This window comes from Quercus lobata, chromosome 4, assembly GCF_001633185.2.
Source record: "Quercus lobata isolate SW786 chromosome 4, ValleyOak3.0 Primary Assembly, whole genome shotgun sequence".
NCBI classification, from domain to species: Eukaryota; Viridiplantae; Streptophyta; class Magnoliopsida; order Fagales; family Fagaceae; genus Quercus; species Quercus lobata.
In genome coordinates, this window is record NC_044907.1 from 31,055,982 (window position 1) to 31,068,721 (window position 12,740).

Below are 12,740 nucleotides of genomic sequence, written 5' to 3' on the forward strand. Positions count from 1 at the left end.
AAATTAAATAATAAAATATTTTTTTATTGCTTTTCATTATTTTTTTTTTTTTGGGAAGAACATAAGAAAATAAGAACATGTTCTTCTTGTTCTTCCCCAAATCAAGACATGTCCAACTAACCCGACAGCTCCGGCGGTCGGCGGTGGGTTATAGATCCCAAAAATAGGCTCCAACGATCGGCAGCAGGTTACAAATCCAATAAACCAACTTTGATGGGTTGGTTGGTGGGTTCTCTTCTCTAAAACTCGCTTCAACCAACCTGATCGGAACCTTACCAAAATTTGGCAATTCAAGTTTTTTTTGGCAAGTTTTTGGTCAAAATACTTTAGATCCGACGAGATTTATGCTAGATTCGGGGATATCTCACTGAATCTAGTGAGATCTCAACCAGATTTGGTGGAAATCTCATCGGATTTAGTGAGATCTCACTAGATCCGGTGAGATCTCCGCCAAATCTAGCAAAATTTTGTCTAAAATAAACTATTTAGGTTGGATTTTTCCACCGTGGATGGTTTGTATTGAACTAACCACTTTCTGGCACAAATTTGACCGCTCTAATCTGACTCCCTCTCTGGTTGGCGACAGGTTTGAACTCCCTCCACTCGATTCTGTTAGGTCGGTCACAGGCTGGGCACAAACCAGACCCAGACTGACCCGTGGACACCTCTTCAAACACATAAACTCAGTAAACAAACCAATCTCCAATGAACCCATAAACCTATAAATTTTCTTTGAAAAAAAACACAAAAAACCCAAAAAATTTAGCTTAAATAGAAAATAATAAATCCCAAAGCCCATATTTTCTCAAACACAAGCAAAATCATCAAATTTCAAAGTCTAGCTAGCCACACCCCGAAATCTCCAAAGACACACAACATGCCACACCCAAAATCTCCATACTTTTTTCATGTTCTTCTTCCCTAAAACCCATGGCCAAAAACTCATTTTCCCCATAAACCCAAGCCAAAAACCTATATTCCCTATAAATCCATGTCGAAAATCATTCTTCCCCATAAACCCATGTCCAAAAATCGATGATGTGAACTTTCTTTATCTCATGGTCTAATCCAATGGCCGAAACTCATGTTTGACGACTCATGGCCACACCCCATCAATTGAACACTATCTTATCATATTTCTCTCTATCTCTCACTCTCTAAATATGACGTAAAAAAAAATTAAATATTACATAAACTGTTAGGCTATGTGGAGTTTAGTTGTGTTTGATCCGAATGACAACCCAACCCGAAATGATGTTGCATGGTTTTTAATGGCAGATTTTTTGAGGCTTAGTCCATGGAACGAAGACTTGGGCCGATAGGTCCAAGCTATAGTGCCCATTGTGAATCCTGTGCGCAGGATATAGAAACCGTTTTTTTTGGTGATTAGGGTAGACACAAAATTTGATAAAACATTTCACACTTGTTGATGTGGTAAATATGATTTTCAGACCGGGATCGTTCAAACAACTTGAAAAGAGAAAGGTTCAAAGTTTTTAAGGTCGGACCAAGGTTCAACTGAAGTCGAACTGTGATAACATTATAATTAATATAATAATTGTAAGGACTCAATTTGTAACGATCCCAAATGGTATTGGGTTCGAACGTTAAAGGCCCAAACAATAAATTTGTAGAGAGTGGGCTAAAAGGCTAGGTCTTGATGAACGGGCAGTCGTTGATCATGGTGTTCATGATGATCGCACAGAGGTAAACTGAGAGTATCCAAGAAGACTTGCTCCTCGGTACAGCCTGGGTGGCTCCGGTCCTTGGACCTCGTCCAAGGAGTTTAATGTTCTTCTTATTCCTTTTACGTTAGGTTTCAATGGTCCTGGAGACCATTCTTTATGCTCCTCCCCTTCTCTCCTTTTATACTAACTTTTTCCCTCTCTCGAATGTTCACGTGTAGGTTTAGTTTTATAGGGCTGATACTTGTCTTATCCGCCCATACCCAAAGTGGTTGGGGGTGGTTGTAAAAGCTGAAGAGCATGACTCTGTCAGGCGCAGAGTACTTAATTGTAGTAATGGCAGCCTTTACCTTGTTCTTTGTTGCCACACTGTTCAGGGGTCCTTTTCTCATTAATGCAGCCAGGACATTTGTTGGCGCATTCAATATGGAGGTGACATCTGTTCTTCGAATTGCTCCTACACTGTACTCGCCCTTTCTTCTGGGAGTGCTCTGGAGGCTGCCTTTGATGGCATGCCGTTCTTTCCTTCTAAGTTTTGGGATGCCGAGGACAGGATCGTCCTCGGCTACATCTCTAGGCCATTTGGACTTTCATTGCATATCCTCGGCAACGTCTCTCCTCATTGTGGGCCTTGGACCCTAATGTAAAGTGAGCCAGGATCACGAATTCTCTAGCCCCACAATAATTATTTAAAAGATAAATAAATATATTAAATTAGTAAAAATTGCAAATTTACCTAAAATAATCCAAATAAATATAAAGAATTATATTTCAAATACATTTCTTATGTCATAACTTTCACAATGCAAATAAAAGAAATTAAATTCTAAGCATAATTGACAATCCAATATTTTCTTTTTTATGCCCATTCAACCATTTGTGAATTTAAAAGAAAAAAGAAAAAATACAAGTGGAGTGGGCGGACATTGGTTTGTGCCAATTAAAAAATCGGTTATATACAAAAAAAGGTTCCCATAATATTTAAGAATTTTTTTACACAAAGCACAAGTGAGTAATAGTAAAGCAAGCCTTTAATTAGTAGTTGAGAGTAAAACAAGTCAGTGCAATAGTGTTGAGCCGGATATTGTTGCATTATTTCGCGGGACAAGATATTGGGTAGCGGGAAAGTTTTATTTGAGAGAAAAATTAGGGGAGCGGGAAAGGTGAATTATTTTCCCAGTTTTTTTCTCATCTATTCCGTTTTCCCCATATCCTCTCAGTTTCGTGTTTGTCTCCATCCATGATACCGTATCTCAATTTTGAAGTTTATCTCTGGCTTGAATTTGGTTTCTCTCACGCAAACAACCAGAAACTGTCCCAAAAAAAAAAAATTTTTTGAGAGAGGCAAAAAAAAAAAAAAAAAAGTGACATTTGAAGGAGGCAAAGATGAGAGATTATTGAAGATTGTGATTTGAGGAGCAGCAGAGGAGTTCATTCTCTTTTACTGGGTTTTCTTTGAGGAATTTCAATCTCTCATTTCGGTTGGCTTGAGAAATTTCTCTGATTTGCAGGTATAATCTTTTGCTTCTCTTTAAATTTAATTTTTATTAATTTGTTTCTAGAGAAGACTTAGCAAAAAAAAAGCGAAATTTTACTTTGGATTTTGAGCAGTGAAGTAGAATCAAGTAGCTTGATACAAGAATATAGGTGTTGTTATTTTGGAATCTGATTTTTGAAGGTTTATTGGTGAATGTAAGGTTAAACTTGTGATTTTTTTTTAATTCAAATTATATGTGTTGTTTGAATTTATAGAATGCTCTGTGCAAAGATCTATTCTTTACACTGTTAGTGAGTGGGAAAAGATATTGTTCATGTTTTTGGAGTTATATAGTTGTTCTGTTGAATCCAACTGCATTGTAGGGATATAGTGAACTTTATTTATTTATTTTTTTAACTATATAATTGGGGTTGTATTTGTGTGTGGTTTCTGTGTATTGATAGGTTATATTCAAATTAATATACATGCAGAGATATATGTTTTGTTGCTTTAGAATCCAGTCTTCGAAGATTTTATTGATGAATGTATGGATTAGTAGAGTGCTCAGTCCAAAGATCTATGCTTTATAATGTGTTAGTGAGTGAGAAATGATTTTTTTTTCTCTTCATGTTTTTGGAGTTATGTAGTTGTTTTGTTGAATCCAAGTGCACTATAGGGGGTCAGTGAACTTTGTTTTTATTTTAAATTTGAATTTTGGTTGTTTAAGTGGGTTTTTTTTTTTTTTTTTTGAAAACATTTAAGTGGGTTTTTAAGCATGTAGCTATATGATTTTCTTTGCCTTTACTCACATATATTTAAGATGATTTTTGGGGCATTTGATAAATTAATAAACTTTATTGAAAAAGAAAATCACTAACTAGTTCACAGGATGTTAACTTAAATGGCATCAATGTCAAGAAAAAGTGCAACAACCGATAAACTTGTCACAATTTAGAGCTAGAAAGGTCTGTTAAATCAGACATCCATTTAAAAAAGGACCGTAAAAAAAATTGCTAAGATCTGTTTTATCCTCTTCAAATGGTCCACATAATGCACATTGGTATTGCATACCAAATATCACTGTTAAGAGGTGTAGCAAACCTCTCCTTCCAACATTCCACCAAATCAAATGATAATGTATTATTGTGGGAATGGTCCTTTTAATTTGGGTTATCATGATATTTGCATGTCCTATTAGTTTGTGCATTTTGGCTTGAATATTATGAAGTTATTATGTTTCTAATGTTTCATGGAATTTATTATTGTAGGCTATCACTTCATCAGGAACAAAGAAAGGTGAGCTATTTCTGGCTGATGAACCCCTTTAAAATTTTTGTTTCCCACTAATGCATGCTGAGCTATATTAGACCAAATCTTGTTAGTGTAATGTACATGGTCCTTGGGCAGTCAATCAAGATATCAATGGTCATTGCTTTTTTTGTTTACTTTAATGGCATCCTAGCATTTTAGATATTAATAATTCCAAGGCTTTTGCATCCTCACCAGATCACAACAAGGTAGGCAAGGGAAGATTAGAAGCTTGTCCTCAAAAGCAAGTAGTTAAGCAAGTGGACTAACACGATCAAGGTTAGTTTTTTCCTGAATGCTAGACTCTTGGATGTTGATGTTTTTGGTTGTTCTATTTTCTATATATATATATATATATATATATATATATATATATTCTTCCTTTTTGTTTAGTTTATTGAAAGTGTCGTATATGGTGGAGATAAGTGGAGACTAGATGATGATGACGATACTCAAGCTAAAATTTTCAAGATTGCCAAAGAGAGGTACAGGGGATGGAGAGCTGATTTATCAGCAACATATAATACATACAAACATGACAGGGAGGCTGTCATCCGAAATAAGCCTCAGGAGCTCAACATGGATGCTTGGTATGATGTGATCTCATACTTCAAGTCAGATGATTTTAAGGTAGATGATCCAAACTTTCATCTATTTATATGGTTTGTTTTTATTAGCATATGATATCATATATTGTATTATTGTACAATAACTTAATAAGGTGTGTGACAAAGATGTTTATTTTAGACAATAAGTGATAGAAATACTGAAAATCGAAGCAAGCGAGAGAGCATCCACTGTACTGGTAGCAAATCATTTGCACAAATCAGCTTTGAAAATGTAAGATCAAATAACAACAATACTCAAAACATATAATGCTAATGCTTGTAAATGTGGGCTAATGCTTGTGTTTTTTATTTCTCTTAGCGTGATCCAGAAACACAAAAGGAGCTTGACGATCTTCAAATATGGGCATTGGCCTACTGTCCAAAGGGCCAATGGGCTCATGATACTCCAAAACATGTATATGTAAGTATATTATTTTTGTGTGTATTTAGTTCAAAGATTAACTATATTTCTATTCACTTGACTAAAAACATAAATTTGTGTTTGTAAATAGGAGGAAGCAAAAGAAAAAATTGTTGAAATGGAAGTGAATGAAGATCGAACATTATCCAGTAGTGAGCGGGATACAATATTCCAATCAGTTGTCTCCATGTCAAGCTCCAAGTCAAGATATGTCCTTGGTCGAGGATACATGGCAAAGCTTCCAACTTCTACAGAGCGTGTCCGCAATGAACTTAATAGTGAAGTTCAATCTATGAAGAGTCAATTAGATGTAGAACGAGCTGAGAGGGTAGCTGAATGTGCATAAATGGAAGCAAAATTTGAAGTAGAATGTGCTAAGGGGGCGGCTGAACATGCAGAAATGGAAGTACAATTTCAAAGACTCCAATAGACTATGCGTGAGGAATTTCTAGCAATACTAGCTAACCAATCTCAGGTACACCTATCTTATATAAATTTTTGGTGGGATGTTTTGTTGGTGGTGGGTTGTGGAAGTAGGTCGTTTTGTTGATGGTGGTTGTTGACAATATATATATGGTTATGTAGTTTCATATAGTTTCTTTTGATTGAGTAAAAATTCTGTTTTGGTGAGTTGATTGTCTAACTTTTTGGCAACTTATTTCTGTGCAAGCATGTGGGATCAATCTATTCAGGTTGGAATGTTTTGATTGAGTTAAAAATACTATTTTGTTGAATTGATTGTTTGTCTGTTTGGCAACTTATTTCTATGCAAGCATGTGGGATTAATCTATTCAAGTTGAAAGGACTGAATTGTTTTACTTGTTCAAATTGGATTAAAGGCTTCTTGTTGTTGTTGTATATGATCACTCTTGTGTTTACATTTGTCTCATTGTTGGTATCTTTAGGTATTTTCTGGAGCTCATGTCATGGTTTTAAATGGAATTTTTGTGATAATTTCTATGCTTAGAAATTACCAGTAATAGAGTGTTATAAATCTGGTCCTCAATTTATACTTATTTATTTTTTTTTTTTCAATTGTATAGGGTGGAGGCCAATGAAGTGGTTGTGAAGCATGCATGGATATCACTTTCTGAAGGGAACTTTTCTTACATGTTGCATATATGTTTGTGTATATTTACTTTTGAAACTATGTGTTTGATCGTGATTAACTAAACAAGTTATGTGTATATTTGTGTTCTTGGACATATCAATTTGATGGAGTACTTTGACTTTTGCATTTATGTAATTTGTATCTTTAAATTGTATTTCTTAAATATAATGTTATATACTATCTTATAATGCGTATATTGCAAGATAGGGTAATAGACAAATTATTTTTTTTTATAAAAAAAATCAACCTATTGCAACAAGGTTGTTTGTTGTAATAAGCTATAACATTTTTCACAAAACCTTTGAAGCAATAAGCTATTGCCACAAAATTATTTGTTGTAATAAAGGAGTTATTGCATCAACTTGTTTGTTGCAATATTTAGGATTTATTGCATCGAGATTTTTTTATTGTATAAACCTATTGCCTCGGAGTTTATTACAACGGCTTGCAACAATTTTTTCGTCGTTGCAATAATACCTTATTGCAACGATTTTTTCCGTTGTAATAGGCCTTTTTTCTTGTAGTGAGGATTTGTCGTGAAATAATAACTCGGTAAGTCCGAGGTCGAATGCATAGGGAAAAGGGAATTGATTAGCAAACCACAAAAGAATAAAACTAACTAACAAAGTTTAATTGAAGAGATTTTTGATGGTTTAGTAAAGTTAATTTAAATTGAGAGAAAATAACAATATATTTAGGCGCTAAGGTTTAGGAATCCACATACAACACATCTATTGGTAGTCTTAACAATGTCTATTTTATAACTCAACTAAAATTCATACGAAGGATGATCTTAGTCGGATGATTTAATAATAAAAGCTCAAGAATTAATTGCCTAAGGTAGTTTCATGAAATTGATTAATTTTAGGCAAAACAAAACTAGTGAATTAGTTTGTAGGAAATACTAAGCATTTAACGTGCCCAGAGTCTACGATAAATCAAAAATTATACAGAACTAAATAATTTTCTAGATGAGTAAATTAATTAAAAACATAAAAACATAAGCATTAAAACCAATAAATAATTGTTAGGGGAAATTACGCTTTACCACCCTAAACTATCCACTAGATTACACTTTGCGCCCTAAACTATCTGACTACATACTTTACACCTTAAACTATCACACTTATCACGCTTTGCACCCCGGTATTATTTTTACTGTTATATTTAACAGAATCTTGCTGCATGTGACAAGCACATACTTCTTACTTAGGTGGAACAAAGTTAAAAGACTGAAACACCCTTTCTTTAAATTAATTAAAACAAAACCTAAATTTTTCCACATCTATCTCATGTGGGGCCATCCTCTTCATTTGCGATATTTCTTAAAAAAAAAAAAAAAAACACACAGCTTCAAAGTTTCTCTTGTATCTTCCTTGGCCATTGACAAAGTTCAAATCTTCTATTACAGGTTAGCAAAATCAAAATGCACGGATGTGATTTTGAGAAACACAAAGTCCCAAATTCACGGATGTAATTTATGATTGATTTTTCTTTTTCTTTTTATCATTTTCTCCTTAGAACGATTTTGATGATTATTTCTGATGAATTCATCAGATTCTTCTTCTTAAAGTGGAAACGAAATGAGAAACACAATTTCAATACCCATGATTGCTTTACCATAATTCTCCCCCACCAGGGCCACCACCACCAAATAAATAATATAAAAAAATAATAATAAAAAATAAAATGTAATATCTAATCACAAACACAGAAATGCTTTGAATTCCACAAATTGCAAATCAAATATCTGAGAATTTACCACTTGTCACAAATTGCTAAATTGTATGATACAATACCATGGCCTTAACAAGTGTAAAAAACCATTGAATTATATTTTCCGTTGTGAAGAGCTGATCCTTTTCTTTGGGGGGTCTCATGTACGTTATCCCTTGTCTCATAGTGTTTTGGTTGCAAAATATTTAACTGTGTTGACACTACATTCTTGTAAGTTGGATTCAATTCGTAGTGATATAAACTTACCATCTTTGAAAAGATTGTCTTTATTAGGCATTTATGCAAATAATCAAATTATTCAGAATCTGATTTTTGGGTGTCCTATGATAGAAGACATGAGAATTTCGTGCTGTCGAGGCATTAAGTGTTTAAAGATTTTTGGTCTCCCTAAAGTCATGAAAATTCTGGTACAAAACAATCACCTTGACAGGCTTGAATTGGAAGCATCAAATCTTCGTGATCTATGTATAATCGAGGGTTGGCTATCTGAGCTCAACTTGCTTCCTTTAAAAAATCTAAAAATGTTAATGCCTAGTAAAAATCATTGCTCACAAATTGACAATGACAAAAAAAAAAAAAAACCCAAATGTAAGGATTACATGTTCTTAATGCCTAATACAAAAAGCTTGCACAACCCAACACAAACTAATTATATTTTCTCAAACCCAAGGTTTTTCTTCTTCTTAGCCTGCATCCTTTGAATGGCTTTTTCCAAAGTTGGCACCACCACATGCTCACTATTAGCACCACCACCATATATTGTTAATGGTGTCGTTGAAGTTCTTACACTGGTGGAACTTGCAACAACAGCCTTTGAACCTCCAGCCCTTGAATTTACAACACTTACAAAATATTCTTTAAACCCTTAGCCCTTGAATCTACAGCACTTGCAGCAGTAGCCCTTAATTTGCAATTTTGGTCTATTAAAACCAGCAGCATTAGCAACACATTTCTCTTTTCCCCTCCTTTTGCTACCACCAATAATATCACTTTCAGGTAGGTTATGAGTAAATGGTATGTAATCACTGTCAATCTCTTGACTAATAGTGCCACACTTTCTACACCTTTATGACAGTCAACCATCTTCAACACATCTGGATCTGTTTTTATCTGCACAAGCCCTTCATCCAAATTCATGCCAACTTGTTTGCAATAAACTAAATCCCCCCTTTTATATCCATATGACTTCAAAATACCCTTAACCTCAATAAAAGACATACAATCCCTATCATATCCCCCACCATGAATTGATATGTCACCATCAAAATAAATTAACCCATTCAAATTCTTGAACCTTCCCTCGTGAATCTCAAATATTAAATCACCTTCTTCCATGTTTTGGCTGTATTTTTTTCTGCATTAAAATATTCTAGTCAAAAACATGCTTTCAATATTACGAGTGGGACAAAAATTATTCTATACAGTGTGGGGACCAATTGAAGACACCACCCAAGTCAATACAGACACATAATAATATTCTATAACAGTGTAAAAAACACACACACACACACACACACACCCCATCCATAATTAAAAAATTCAAAAAGCTACCAAATAGTAAAATCCCTGACTACTAGTTCCAATACTCATCAGTAACACAAAACTAGAGAGAGAGTGAGAGAGTATGATAAGTGAGAGAGTGATAAGTGAGAGAGTGGGAAAGTGCGAGGTTCAAACACAAAACCTTCCACAAATCCGCTTAGACAGATGCTCAATCATATGAAACTTAACACAAAACCATATATATATATATATATATATATATATCAATCTGAACCCAAAGCAACATCACACATAAAATAAATCACCGATTTAAAAGAGGCAGTTAGGAAGCGAAATTGAAATTTTAGAACAATAATCTCATAAACTGAATGCATTTTGATTTTGCTAACTTGTAATAGAAGATTTAAAATTTGTCAATGGCCAAGAAAGATACAAGAGAAACTCTGAGATTTTGTGTTCTTTTAGAGAGAGGGAGAGTGCAGATGAAGCAGTGGGAAACCAAACAAATAAGAAAAAATTTGGCTTTTGTTTTAATTGATTTTGAGGAAGGGTGTTTCAGTCTTCTAACTTTGTTCCACCTAAGTAAGAAGCATGTGCTTGTCACATGCAATAAGATTTTGTTAAATATAACAGTAAAAATAATACCGGGATGCAAAGCGTGATATATATGATAGTTTAGGGTGCAAAGTGTGAAGTTGGATAGTTTAGGGTGTAAAGTGTAATTTAATGGATAGTTTAAGGTGGTAAAATGTAATTTCTCCTAATTGTTAAGAACATACCAATAAACGGTTGAGTTTCATCCCTTGCCTTAGTAAGGCTTCTAGCAAGTCATAACATAAATAAAACTCCAAAAACTATAAAGAAACTTTAAGAAAACCTAAATTATGTTCTATGGCAGCTCTCCCCTGAATTTTGCTCTAAAGAACCTTTAAATAGATCGAGAAATCCTATTACAAGTTAGATTCTCATTTGGAGAAAATCCCAAGTTTTTAGGCTTCACTTAACCGATATTTTCAGCCTATTTAACTTTAGAATTCGGACTTTTGGTAAACTACAAAGTTGTAGCCCCTTAAATTAGCTTTCCAGCCGAACTTGAATCATCTCAATTGGACATCTGAGCCGAAAGTTATGCTCCAAATGCTAACCGGTGCATGGGCTGGAATCATAATCCAAATTAGACTTGGATTTGGTGCAAATTTCCTTTGATTCCTTACTCCAATTGGAATCAAATTTAATTGGGTTAACCTTCTTTGACTTCATCATGGCCCTTGTAAAAGTAAAGTTCATTAGCTTTCTTCTTTGCATAAATCCACTTATTTAATTTCATTATCCTACAAAAGAAAAATTCATGCATTAAAATTCAATTAAGCACAAAATTGATTATTCAGCATTATTCCAAAATCAACTATAAAATGCATGAATTAACTCAAAATAAGTATGATAATACTTTCTAATAATGATATAAATATGCAAAATTAAGTTATTATCATTGTATTCTACACAATGCAATTGCACCAAATTGCTCAATTTATGTGTTACACATGGTATGGCGCGCTTTCTCCATCTAGCTCACCATATTTCCATTAAAATTATTAACATTGCTTCTTATTGGATTTTTTTTTTTTTTTTTTAGGGATCAGAAAAGTTTAGGAAAATTATGATTAATAAAAGTCTTTAGAAATTTAAAAAGAATTTTATTAGTATTTTAGTTTAATCATTTGCTCTAATTTTTTTGTTTCAACAATAAAAGTTGAGTCTTATATGTCATGTGTGCACTATGTAGTTAAATGTAAATATCACATGTTGTACGTCATGCTTTTCCTATATGATGTGCTCTAGAGTCTAGACTTGGCAAATGAGTTGGGTTTGGTCGGATCAAGTCATGTCTTATTTGGGCTTGAGTAAAAAGAGGGTTGTGATCCAATCAAGTCAACCGGATTATGTGTCGGTTAATTGGGTTTTAGGTTGACCCATATTTTTTATATGCAAAGATAAAAATGATTATATTGTCCTTGTCTTCCTTTCAATGCAAATAATAGAACAATAACAAAATAGTTAAACATAAAAGTTAAATAATATATAAATTGTTAAGTTTACACAATCCGAAATTCACAGATTATACCATCTCCCTAAAAGAACGAAAAAAAAAAATGTTATGGACCATTCAAACACAGGTTAAAGATCAAACATTACCACTAAGCATTAATGCTTTTAAATTTGTGATTATTATTTCATTTATAAACTTTGTGAGTGACTAATGCTTACGCCATTCCATTGAGGATGTTGGTAAATTCCTCATATTCTTCTTGTTAGTGGTTTCTTGTTGCTAGGTTTTTTTTTTTTTTTTTTTTTTTTTTTTTTTTTTTTTTAACTTTAATAATTTGATTGTTACAATGGTTAGGTGAATTTGAACATAGAAAATCTTCGTTGGAGACACATGTATATGTCAGTTAAGCTACAAGATTTTTGACAAACAACCAAATGATTTTGATTAAGAGTTACGGTGAGCCACGTATCCAAGAAATGTTTCAAAAAGGTAAAATTTAATGCAATAAGGGAACCAAATTCAATAAATCTGATTCATTGTGAAAATAAAACAGGGAAATTTTATTTTTTTTAGAAAGAATATATTACTGTTATAATGCCTTAGTTGTACTTTTTTTCCGGCAAGTGATGATATATATTTTCTCTTTTATTTCCTTTATAAATATGAAATTGAAAAATCATGATAGTTATCAACATACATTTATTTTGATTCTATTTGTGTATGAAATATTAAAAATTTATTTGATAATTATGATAGTTTTCAATAGGTATTTATTTTGATTGTGTTTTTAAATGGAAGTATTAAATATACAATTATGGTAGTTATTAATAGGTATTTATTTTG